General features: G+C 41.7%; 1 protein-coding gene across 1 annotated transcript in view; it reads left to right on the top strand.

Moving 5' to 3' along the window:
- KCTD1 (potassium channel tetramerization domain containing 1) overlaps positions 1 to 13,050 on the top strand; it is a 133,827-nt gene that overhangs the window by 684 nt on the left and 120,093 nt on the right. The window lies entirely within an intron of this gene.

The following is a 13,050-nucleotide window of genomic DNA, read 5'->3' on the forward strand; positions in this document are numbered from 1 at the left end:
AGCACTGGACTGGGACTCAGGATATCTGGATTCTATTCCGGGTCCTCCACTTGTGGCCTTAATATGTTACTTTTCCTCTGAGCCTCAGTTTTGCTATCTACAAAACATAAAGCGCTTTGAGATCTATGGATGAAAAGTGTTCTGTAAGAGCTAGGTGGTATTATTTTATTATAATAATATACATTTTATTTCAGGTAGTGTTACTGCAGATTGATATAAATCTTAAATTATTTTAAAATCTTACTAATCTTTTTGCCTGAATAGTATACTACAGCTGTAAGTTCCACAAGTTATTTATAGATAAACTAAAGTGTCCCTCTTACCCATTTAAATGCTGATGCATTTTTAAATTCCATCAGGTGTCCCTCTACTCCTCCTATCATAAAGGGCATTTGGGTTCTCCTTGTTCATACTACTTATTTTATGTATGTTAATTGTCATCTTTTACTCTTCTCCTTTCCAAATGTAATAGTTCTAGACTTAATCTTTCTCTGTTTAGAAACCCCCCTACACGTTTCTTATCACTTTTGTTGCCTCTAGCTATCTAATCTAGTTATCTATCACGCCTATCACTATGTCTCACTGGATCTTTTAAAGCTAGTTCAAAAGCCATCAACATGAAGGAGTTTTAAGGATGGTCTTGTGGTTAAAGCACATCATTGGGAGTCAAAAGTTTTATTCCCAGATCTCCTGCTGTGTGATCTTGGGCTTCTTGTTTAACTGCTGTGTATCTCAGTTTCCCCATCTGCACAAGGGGATAATGTTTACATGTGGGTGTTGAGGCTTAATTACCGTAAAGTGTGGCTTGATCATTGGATGGAAGGGGCTATAGAAGTGCAGCATATGAAATATAGTAATGTAATTTGTTTTTCCAAGATGTGGTTGTGTGTTTGTCTGTTGAGGTGTGTAATTCCTTTTTAACTTTCTGCATGTCATATGAATATTTTCCATCGGTTACACTAATGCAACATTTGGTTCCAAAAAAATTCAATTGGGTAATTTCTCTTCGGTATTTATGGTATCACATGGAATGTCTGAATTACAAATTGGACAGGCAAAGTAGACTCATAATTTTCATGTATCCTTGAGGATTGAGAGAGCCACCATTTAAGCCCTGCTGAGAGTGAAAAACAGAGCAGTCTCTGATCTCTTGTATAGTAGCGTCTTGTAAGGTGCTAAGTACCTTCTACTTTAATTCCTGCTGACTATATTGCAGCATCAGGCTATAAGGACCCCTGGCTTGTCCCCAGTTTAAATAAACTAATTAATATTGCTGTAAATTGTGCTATTTAGGAATACCAAGCTCTACAAAAGCACTATTAAGGATGACCAAACTGACTGGATGCTAGTGAAGTGGGACAACAAAAGGGGTTTCTTACAGAATTTTTAATGTGAAACTTGGGGATACCTCAGTTATGACCAAAATTGTGTGTTTCTCACCTGCTCTATATTTTCCCCATTCCTCTTCCTTGGCACATTCCTCTTTCCTCCTGTAGCACCCACAAAAAAAAATTCTAAGTAGCACTACTTTCAGATCCTGTCTAGTTAAGATGTATCTCCGACCACATGCACACGTATTGATTTGTTTGGTCTTTGTTCTGCTCGCTCTAAGAAGGGGCCCAATCATTAGGATCATGTGAAAAATCTTGCAGGAAGTCAGTAGGGCTACTTTATGATTAAGGGTATCAGAACTGGGCCAAGGGTTTTGTATGTAGGCAGGTATCGTCTCTGCAATTCTAAAAGAAGAGGGAGATGGACGCCATTGTTTAGGCGTGGAAGCCAGTGGTGGTTTATTTTTTTTTTCCTCCCACCTCTACTACTAAAATTTCCTGTGACAATCAATGGAATCTATTGGATTTTCAAAGCCTAGATGTGTGCTTCCTTTTGCCCCCACCTCATGAGCAGCTGGCTCTATGAGCCTCTCACTGCTTGCTGTGACCATTTTGGAAATGTAACCATGGACTATATTTGCTTTTTCACCCAAGCAGTTATCACACACACTTCCCTAACACTTTAAAATTATGCCTTCCAAACATTTTCTGACATAAAGTTAAGTCATCTATTACCAAAGTGATTTTTCAGCTCTTGTGGGCATGGTTTTTTTTCTTTTTATATAGTTCAGATAGTTTCAAGCTCTCTTACACAGGCGGCCAAGGGTCAGCTGCTGTGTACGTTCAGAAATATATATTTTTAAAATTACTCTGCACCCTCATACGAACTGTGATTCTCTCTCTTCCCCCCCCCCCCCCCCCCCCCGTTATGGATTCCCTTTAAAACAGCTCATTTGAATGTAATGTTGCCTTCTGTATGCAAGCTATTGGGCCACACAGGACATAGTACAAAAAAAAGTGGTGGTGTCTTTTATTTCCCCCTCCCAAAAGTGGTGGTGTTTATTTCCCCCTCCCAACTCTGATCCCAAACCTTACAGCTGTATCTGAACAGATGGACCCACTCACACTGACTTTTGCGGGCCCCAACAAAGGCGGTACCCTTGCAGAGCCACAGTGAAGTCACTGAGTGTGCACGCATAGTGATCTGGTTGCAGTTCTGTAGTTTCATCCTTCAGTCTGTCACTTAGTACAGCTGTCCATCCGCCGCCTCCACATTCAAACACCTTGTTCATGTTCAGATCCTCGTCTTTCTCCTCAGACTTTCCACTTCAGATCTGCCTGCTCTCATTGGCCTCGGTGGGAACAGGAAAATATCCCCCCCCCCCCCCCCCAAACCCCTTTCTCTCAAGCTTTCGGCATTTTTCTCTAAATACTTATTGTCTCTCTCCAGGTTTCAATGCTGTGCACCTGGTTTTTAAAACTGATTTGTTCTAAAATAGCACTGAGATGATAAAACAAAGAATGTGGTGTTTGTAGGTTTTACCAAGACTCTTCTCTCATTTTCCACTTTTTTGTTGAGCAATCATTATTGACTAAGCTCACCACGAGGAACTCAGCCTGTTACTCCCTGCAGCATGTCAGCTTGATAACACATCCAGCTCTTTTCTAGAATCCTGCTAGTGTAACTTGTCATTTCTCCCTAAATGGCCTGGAAAGACCTTTGTTTAAGGTTGCATTTGCTGTTTCTGTGAAATGCAGCTGTAACAAACACAACATCTGACAGTGCTGGGTCTTGTGTCTGGGCCAGTATTAAAGAAAGAAAGAAAAATGCCAAACAGACACAAATTAGGACCCAGTGAAAGTCTTTTGGGGTATGAAAAGAAGCATGACAACTAACACCTGCACTGTACTGGAGGAAAAAATATAAACCAATAAATGCTCTGGGTTTGGAGGAGAGGAGAAGGAAACTAGTCAAAAATGAAGAATTTTAAATCCTTGGCCTCAGCATGGAATACTTAAGCATACCACAATTGCGTCACAGAAGGTATGCATACCCTGAAACCAAGAAGGAAGGCACAACCGAACAAACTGTGTGATGAACTGAACAGGTGACCTTCAGGAAATGGAAATCTAGCCTTGATAAAGCCAATGGAAAGGAGCATAAATGAAGGCAGGAAAAATGTAAAATGAGAACTAGGAGAAAATTTTAAAGAGTAAATAGCCAAATATGTGGGGTTTTTTTTAAAAAAAAAAAGTAAAACAAATACTTTCAAGAGAATTGGTGGGTCTGTTACACTAGTTGAGAGTTAAAGGTGAAATTAAAGATAACAAGGACATTGCAGAGGCTAAATTGTTTCTTTGCTTCAATCTTCAGCAGGAAAAATGTTGGGAAGATACCCATCCCATACCTACTATATTCAGATAATAAAAATGGGGCCCTGTCTAAGATTGAAGTGTTGGAAGAGGAAGTACAGGATCACGGTGATAAAGAATCAAGTCATCCAGATCAGATGGCATTCACCAAGGATTCTGAAGAAATTTAAGAATGAAGTGGCTGGTAGTTCCCAACAAAATTGTACAATCTCTCATTAAAATCAGCTACCTTGCTGTATCTGAGAACAGGAGGATGGTAAATGTTGTAACCTGTCTTTTATGAAGGTGCTAATCTTTGATCAGGAAAATTGGTTGAAAATAATTAAGCAGTTATAAATCACTTTGTTGAACACCCAAGGTGTACTCTAGGACAAATATTTCATACATTTATTAAATATCTGATTGGTGAAGTGACAAATTTGAAGATGATAAAATTATTTAGTTTAGTCAAGACCAGTGAAGACTGTGGATAACTTCAAAGGAACCTAACGAAACTAGTTCAATGAAATTCAGAGTTGACAATACAGTGTAATACACATAGGTAAAAATAACTTGAACTATTCATACACGTTACTGGTAGGGTGACCAAATATCAAGTATGAAAAATTGGGACCTGGGCTGGGGGGAGGGGGCATAGGTAAGAGTTGCTAATATAAGACAAAGCCCCTAATATTGGGATGTCTGGTCACCCTTGTTACTGGGTTTCTAAAAAACTGTACCAACTTGGGAAAAGACCTGGGCATCGTTGTGGACAAATCAAGGAAAACATCTCCTCAAGTTGGGGGTGGGGGAAAGGCAAACAAAACATGAGGACATATAAAGAATGGGATGGAAAATAGTAATGGATATATACTAATTAAGTTCAATTGTATGCCCTAACCTGGGGTGAGGTCCTCACACGTGCTCCAATCCCATTATGCCAAGTAAAGGGGCTAGAGTGCCATAAAGGGGGCAGATGGGCATAAAAAGGCTCTAAAAGCCAAGGTTGCATCTGGGGGAGGATTTCTTTGCTGCAGGTAGATAACTGTAAGGCTGCCTTCCAAGCACCCCTTGCAAGCTCTGATGTAGTGGACATGCCAGAATCCAGCTGCCAGGTGAGAGTGTTGATGGCAGGGCTGCAGGTATTCTGAACAGTGCTGCAGGTCACAGAGCAGCCTGGGGAGGCTGCTGTGACTTAGACAGGCCCCAAAGTTGTCTAAGTGATGCTGGTTGCCTCTCCGGTCACTGGAGCAGCCCAGGATTGGGAAGGTGTGTAGGTGGCATACAGCCAGGGCTCAAGTCGTGGCAGACTGCTCTGGATTGCTGTTCTAGCACTTTTGGGGGGCATACCAGTACCTGTAGTTACAATCTAGTTCCAGAAGCACCAAAAGTGCATTCCGACACGTCTTCCCCCCCCCCTCCCCCCCCCCCCCGGACTCTCCCACTGCCTAAAGCCATTATAGCGCCCTCTGGGTTTTGAGTTCTGTTTTGCACCCAAGAGGCACCCGCACAGAATCTCACCCCCAAACAGTGTCAATTTTGGTCACCTTGTCTTAAAAAAAGATACAGCAGAAATAGAAGGTGCCCAAAGATGGGTGATTTAAAAAATATATATATAATAATTAGCTGCATGGGAAGACTTCCATCTGAATGTAAATATTGGAGCTGTTACGGTTAGAGGGGAGACTATAAGGGAGGACACACATTTGTATGTACAAAATAAAGAATAGGGTGGAGGAGGCGTGCTTCGTTTTGTTCTTTCCTAGAACACAAGAACAGGGGTTGTCACAATGGTGAAGTGTAGCTTTCTTCTGACCATGAACTTTATTAGAATAGGGAAACGAGTGTTATCCCAAAGGTACTCTCTGCTTTTCAGAAGAGCTTCTGTCCACAACTCCCCCCAACACCACGTTCTCCCCCCCCCCTCAAAATCTGGCTTTCTGCTCTAGATTTAAAGAAACGCTTCACATTCTCACAAAGAGGCCATTTAGTAAAACAGACTGTCAGCACATTTAAAGCTGATCAAAGGAAATGTATATTTTACCCAAGTCATAATTTACCTGTGGACCTCCTGGACACAGGCATTACTGAAGCTAAGCGCTTACTATAATTCACTCAGTTCAGCTCAGGGTGGTAGCAATGGATGCTGCCAATATTCAGTAGCATGCTAACCTGCCGGTCCTGGCTGGCACTGCTCCCCAAGTGACTGGGTGTGAAGTCAGGGCCCTGGCTGAATTACTGCACGCAGCCGACTATCAAGATGGCTTACTTCACGATTGCGTCTTAAAGCCCCACCAAAAACACCAGCTAAAGTCAAGATGCCCCAACTCTGAAATAGTCGAGCCTCTAGGACGGTACATCAGACATGACCTTGCTAAGGAACAGCAGCAACGGGTGGTTGGCTCAATAGCGCGTTTCTTGGCAGGTAGATTACTCAGGTTTGTGTTCTCTAGGCTCACTGGATTGGCTCTCGTGCTCTTCAGAACAGCCACATGAACCAAAAGATCACACGCAGTTTAACTTGAATCTTTACTGTTGGGACTGCTTAAGCTCCCTGTGGTGCTCAAGAACAAACAGCATATCATCTGGTTATGGACTTCCCTCTTTATCTTCTGGATGGTGGATGGAAGTACTTGATGTCTCTGGACGATGCTGCCATGATAGAGTGGCTACATCACTTACCCAACATCTAATTCATTGTGCCGTCAGACTCCATACACCAGAAGAAGCCATGTGTAGCCTTCTGATGAACAGAGGTGTGTGATTGGAGCTAATGGGGGAGGGTAGGAGGAGAAGACTGTATAAAACTTGTCAGCAACCATAAGAATGAGAGGAAAGTGAGGAAGGGAAAATGCCCAGAAAAGATAAGGAAAGAGAAAAGAGGGAGAAGTGAGAAAATGGACCAAAAAAGGAGAGATGACCACAATTGCACCAAGATATGATGTGAGTGGACTTGATTGTGTGTGTGTGGGTTCTCCTTATCCCAAGCCATCCTAAGGATGTAAGGGATTCCACAAAAACAAAGTCTGGGAACCACTAATCGGTGATGGCAGTGATAACACAATAAGTCTATTTTAAATGATTTATTTGTAATTGTTTTGTTCTTTTGGAGATCAATAAATAGGGAGCTATAATCAACGCGATTATAACACTTTGAATAACCTTTCAGCAAATATTGTCAAAATAATTCCACGGTGTAAGATTCTTGTAACCAAGGAGGAGAGCTTATATACATTCTAAGACTGTGAAGTAAAGCTCATGTGCTATATTTGAAAACCTAATCCACTCTCATGACATCTATTTTATGTTCCATGGCAGTGCAACAAGGCAGTCAGAAATCCATCTGGTAAGTGAAAACCTCCCTGCAGATTTTAAGTTCATGAGCCTGATCTTCCCTCCTACTAGCCAATGGCATAGACGCTATGGATTTCAAAGTGAACAGGAATGAGCCTTACACATGGTCTCCCGATGGAGATTTTCTAATCCGTAGGCTACTTTTCCTATTCTAATGGCTTTTTTTATACTTGCTCCCATAGTGGTCACATTTCTACTGGAAATTTATTCTGCTGCTAGCAAATATTTTCATTTTAAAAATGTGCTTACATGAAATCTTGAGTGTTCTGGGGTGGCCAAGAAAGAATTTGAGAGGGAGCTTGAATTAGGAGAAATACTAGTTGATGGGAAGGAATAGGATATGATTAAAGCACAGAATGAGCTCCTTTAATCTTACAGCTACTATGATGTTTGTGGGATGTGAGGATTACAGGTTGCTTGTGAATAATCAGAGTTCAAAATACTGATCTTTCTGATTCTGTAGCCTTCACTATCTTAGGGTCCAAAGCTCACCAATGGAAATTGTAGGGGGGAAACTATTTAGAGAAAAAAAGGAAAATGGGGAGCTTTATCAGAACACAAATCACAATGGTGAGACATTAGACTGAACTATGTTTCCACATACAGCACATGGGCTTTACTTCATGTTTAAAAAAAAAAAAAAAAAAAAAAAAAAAAAAAATTCAAAACCTGATTAACACCAATGCATATCAAATCACATATACAATTGAAGAGGAGAGAATTCCTAGAATCTCCCTCTGACTCTAGTGGGTAACAATATTATAGTGGACCACCAGATCTACTATTGTTAGAATTTATGCTCCCATTAAAAAATCCCCCCCCCCCAAGGTGTTATTCCCTGTATTGTAGTTCTTTAACTATGCAAGGGAAAAGTGTTACCTTTTGGTCTTTTTCACTCATCCTCCACTGGTCTCTGCAGGCACTGGTCAATTGCAAAGTATTTCTGTAGCTTGGTCTACACTACAGACTTATGTCAGTATAACTGTCACTCAGGGTTCTGGAAAATCCACATCCCTGAGCCATGCAGTTGTACTGACCTAACCCCCCATTTTAGACAGCGCTATGTCAATGGGAGGGTTTCTCATAGCTACATATGCTAACCCCACTCCGGGAGGTGGAGCTCCTATGCCACTGGGAAAAGCTCTCCTGTCAGCATAGATAGTATCTTCACTAAGCACTACTTTGGTGCAGCTGCTCCGCTGCAGTAGTGCTGCATGTGTAGACAAGCCCTGAGTTTTACAGAAACCTGCATTTGAAAGTCAAGTAATTTGGCTTGCAGCTTCGTCTCATTGACTGAGAATATAGGATGCTAAATTTCTCATCTATGACAATGTCAACATGCTGTACCTTACAGAGAAGCCCGTGAAATAAGGGAAGGAACTTTTCCCCATGCACGGGCTATGATGGGAGTTATTGTTGGTTGTGTATGAGAAGGGGAGTGAATCAAGTGAATCTTTGATCGATAGACAGTCACAGATCTTGTTAAAGCTGATATGGTGTGTTAAGCAACCTTCTTTCAGGCTAAATGGAAGGAGCAATTAAACCCCTGTATGTAGTGAGATAGCTGGAAACAATAGAAGCCATCACCCAAGGCAATGGGCAGTATGCCAAGTCTGATGAGAAGCTGGGGGTTCCTTGATTACATACCTTGGGGCTTGTTTAGCAAGCTGTGTATGTGTTAGAGGGAAATGGTGAGCAGTCATTAAAAGGAGGAAAAAAGACAAAACTGAGTAAGACCCAGTCATGCTTAACTGAATGCCATGCAAGTTTTACCAGGGACTTCAATAGTAGCAGGAACTAGGACCCAGTTGTCCATGTCCTTCTGTCTGAACTCTGGCGATAATCTATGTGGACCCCTCTTACCTATGTTATCCATGTAGAGCCATATATTGTTTGGACATCATAGTATCCATACAGAGTAAGAACAAAATAATACAACCTCATTCTTAGATACTGCTTTTCATCAGCAGGTCTCAAAACACTTTGCAAAGGAGGGGTCTGTATTGTTATCCCCATTTTACAGAGAGACAGGTGCAAGCTGAGACAGAGAGGTGAAGTGATTTGTCTCCAAGTCACCCAGCAAGTCAGTTTAGTGCTCTTTCCACTAAACTGCCTAAAAAAAGAAAATGGGAACAAAGTCTCTTCATTTTGGCATGGAGAACCACCGTCTGTGAAGTTTTTTGTTTTAAATACATATGTATGTTTAAAAGACAAATATGAAATCATTACTAGGCTGACCCTCAGTTTTTCTTCACGATAGAAACAAACATAAATTAGTCCCTCTCAGGAACCCAGCTCAAATATCTACTTGGTTACAACAGATGGATGGTATTGACACTGATTCGATATCTGAGACTGGTAGCATATTATAGAAAAGAAGTATTACCCCAGTAATTTTTTTTTTTTAGTGCTTGCTTGCATGAATCCATACTGTGGCTTTTGTGTGCAAGGCATCAGGACTCAGATAATGGTGCCTGGGATGGCGTGCATAACCTACCTACAGCCTTCCACTACATTGGTCATCCTGCTTGATCTTCCTCAGTACCCTGAGGATGAGAGGAGTTTGCAAGAACACACATGGAAACATCTGGCTATTGTCCAAGAGGAGTGCATATGTTGGATGTCCAGGATGACACTTGTCTTTGGATTAGATTAAGTTGTGTTTAGTTGTGTGTTCCATGCCAACCAGGCCCACAGTGGGGTTCCCCACCTCAGGAACAGAATGGTAGCTAGTGATTTGGAGAGACCAGTCCTTCTGGGTGATGTGCTTCCTGCTAAGATGTTCTTTCCCTGGAAAATGGAGAGCTGTTGCAGGTGTAAAGTGGTGGTGGTAGACATACCTATGTTGAGAAGCTATAGAAAGCTTTGGAATTGCTCAGCATGTCTCTGTTGGCTGATATAATATTAGAAGGCAGTTGTATTGTCCGCTTAAAAATCTGAACAGAGCTGCACTTCAGATGAGGCAGGAGTGCCTCGCAGGCTAGAGTGTCCTGAATTAGAGTATTTATATGGAGATTGGCCTCCACCCATGTCCAGAAGCTTTGAAGTGGGAGCTAAGCCAGGTGAGCACCCTTGAAGTTCAGAAGCATCAATTATGGGTATAGCAAATGAAAGAAGTGCCTTTGCAGGCGTGTCTTGGTTTCATCAACCACAAGAGATGACAACCTCATGAGGTACACAGGTTTGTCTCGTGGGACTGCTGCACTATTCTCAGTGAGCCCTGCAACAGTCTCAGCCATCCAGATAGGCCTCATACATGTATCTAACAGTTGGCTGAGGATCTAGGGCTAGATTCACACAGACACTTGGGTGCTTAAATCCCAGAATCAGGCACTACTGGAATTCATATAACCCCCACTCAGCTGCTGCTGAACTTTGTAGGCACCTAAACTCTTGCAGCACCTACATTTTTGCAGTAAAATTCCCTAGGTGCCTGTGTTTCTGCCTCTGGGCATGAGCAACTCTGCCTCCCTTTAGGTGTCCAGAGGCTTAAGCCCCCATATGATGCACAAATCCAGGGAAGATTGGAGCCCATTTACCAGATTGGGCCCCACATGCAAGCTCAGAAAATGGAGGGTGGGCAGGTGCAGGAGGACAACTTCCCTCATACCTTTTAGCCCAGTGGTTAGAGAACTCAGCTGGGATGTGGAAGAGCACAGTTCAAGTCCCCCTTCCACCTAAGGGGGAGAAGGGATTTGCACAGGGATCTGTCACCTCATAGGTTAGTGCTCTAACCATTAGGATACAGGATATTCTGGTGTGAGGCTGCCTCAGTCTCTCCTGTTGAAGCTGTTCCATTTTGGATAAAGAATTAGAGCTATTGGGCCAGAGAGAGAGCAAGCATGAATGACTCTCTAGCCTAGTGAGCACCCAGGATATGAGACGCCTAGGATCCAATCTTCCTGCTCTAGTTCGTCTTCAATTATTTATCCAAAGTGGGACAGCTGTGCAATTAATGTACAATTAATGGCCACTTGTAAAATATTTGGTTTAAGTGACTTGCCCAGCATTGTGTAAGCATTCTGTGGCAGAGCCAGGGATAGAATCTAATGCTTCATGCTGCCATTCAGCTGCGCGCACTCTCGTTGACTTCAATTGGAGCAGGATCCAGCCCCAACTCTGACCTTAATCACTGTCCACGTTGCTTGATTGTATTGCCCTTTATTCACACGTTTTTGTTGGTGTATTATATACTATTATATGCATGGCCTAAGATAGCACGTTCTTCTTGCATGCAGTTTCTTGGCAGCAACCTTAGGAATTTTATGTTTTTAATTTTCCATGGGGCCTTTGACTTTTATCATTCTGCGCTGTCTTAAAAAATTTAGAAGCTCTTTTAAAAAAATCTCACTGCATAGCCGTACATCCTTGCATTTTATTAATACCCTAGTAAGTGTCCATAGGGCACAGGAGTTAATCCATATTAATGATTAACTGACTTCAGAAACAAAGGCCTGTGAGAATGCAGAAATCTTTACGGAAACTGGACCGACTTACCCAGACACACTGCCTATGTTATTGCTGTAAGTGTGACCTAACCCTTCCCTGGCTTGTAGGAGTTCTGTCAGAATCTAACCTTACTGATATGGAAGAGGTTTTATTTTGGTTTTTTTAAATGTGTGAATATCAATCTGCACGTACATGTATTTTGCAGGGTTTTTTGCACAGAATATTTTTTATGACCTAGATGTTTGTAAAGTGTCAAGCCCATTTCGCAAGGTGGGAGTCTCTGAAATTCTAAGGCCTGGTCTACACCATAAAGTTATACCAGTATAGTTATAGCGGTATAACTTCCCCGCCCCCAATGCGGATGCAATTATAGCAATGTAGGGGTATGTAAATCGGTATAGTTATTTCCATATAGGAAGGGGAACAAGCTATAGAGGTAAAAGTCACCTTTATAGTGGTATAGCTGTGTCCACACTAGGAATTATACAAGTGTAACTGCATTGGTTTAAAAAAATAAAATCACTCACCTAATCAACACATACCAGTAAAAATTTTAAGTGTAGACCAGGCCTGAGAGCACGCAGTAATATAGAAGGACAGGGACTTCGGAAACCTGCTTGTGGACTGGAGTTGAACATTTATATCTTGATTTTAGTAAGGCTTTTGACACAGTCCCTCATGACATTCTCATAAGGGGACTAAGAAAATATGATCTAGATGAAATTACTATAAGGTAGGTGCGCAACTGGTTGAAAGACAGTATTCAGAGTAGTTATCAATGGTTCATTCTCAAACAGAGAAGGCATATGTAGTGGGATATCAGGGGTCAGTCATACTCAATATTTTCATTAATGACTTGGATAGTGGATTGGAGAGTGTGCTTATAAAATCTGCAGATGATAACAAGTGGGAAAAGGTTGCAAGCATTCTGGAGGACCAGATTGAAGTTCAAAACGACCTTGACAAAATTGGAGAGTTGAACTGAAATCAACAAGATGACACTCAGTAAAGACAGGTGCAGAGTACTTCATTTAGGGAGGAAAATTTACATGCCTGCCTACCAAATGGGGATAACTGGCTAGGTGGTAGTACTGCTGAAAAGGATCGGGGGGGTTATAGTGAATCACAAACTGAATATGAGTCGTCAATGTGATACAGTTGTGAAAAAGGGTAATACCATTCTGACGTGTTAACGGGAGTATTGTACATAAGATATGGGAAGTAATTATTCCGCTCTACTCGGCACTGAAGGGGTCTCGGCTGGAATATTGTGTCCAATTCTGGGCATCACACTTAAGGAAAGATGAGGACAAATTGAGAGAGTCCAGCGGAGAGAGCCAAAAAAAAAAAAAGATAAAATGTTTAGAAAACCTGACCTATGAAGAAAGGTTGGAAAAAACTGGGCATGTTTAGTCTTGAGAAAAGAAGACTCAGGGGGACTTGAAAACAATCTTCAAATATGTTAAGGACTGTTATAAAGAGGACGGTGATCAACCGTTCTCCATGTCCACTGAAGATGCAAACAGATGTGAGGTAGTGGACTGTGGATCCAACATACATGCAA

The sequence above is a fragment of the Emydura macquarii genome, unplaced genomic scaffold, assembly GCF_026122565.2.
Source record: "Emydura macquarii macquarii isolate MOO-44397 ecotype Brisbane River unplaced genomic scaffold, CSIRO-AGI_Emac_v2 contig_212, whole genome shotgun sequence".
Classification (NCBI taxonomy): Eukaryota; Metazoa; Chordata; order Testudines; family Chelidae; genus Emydura; species Emydura macquarii.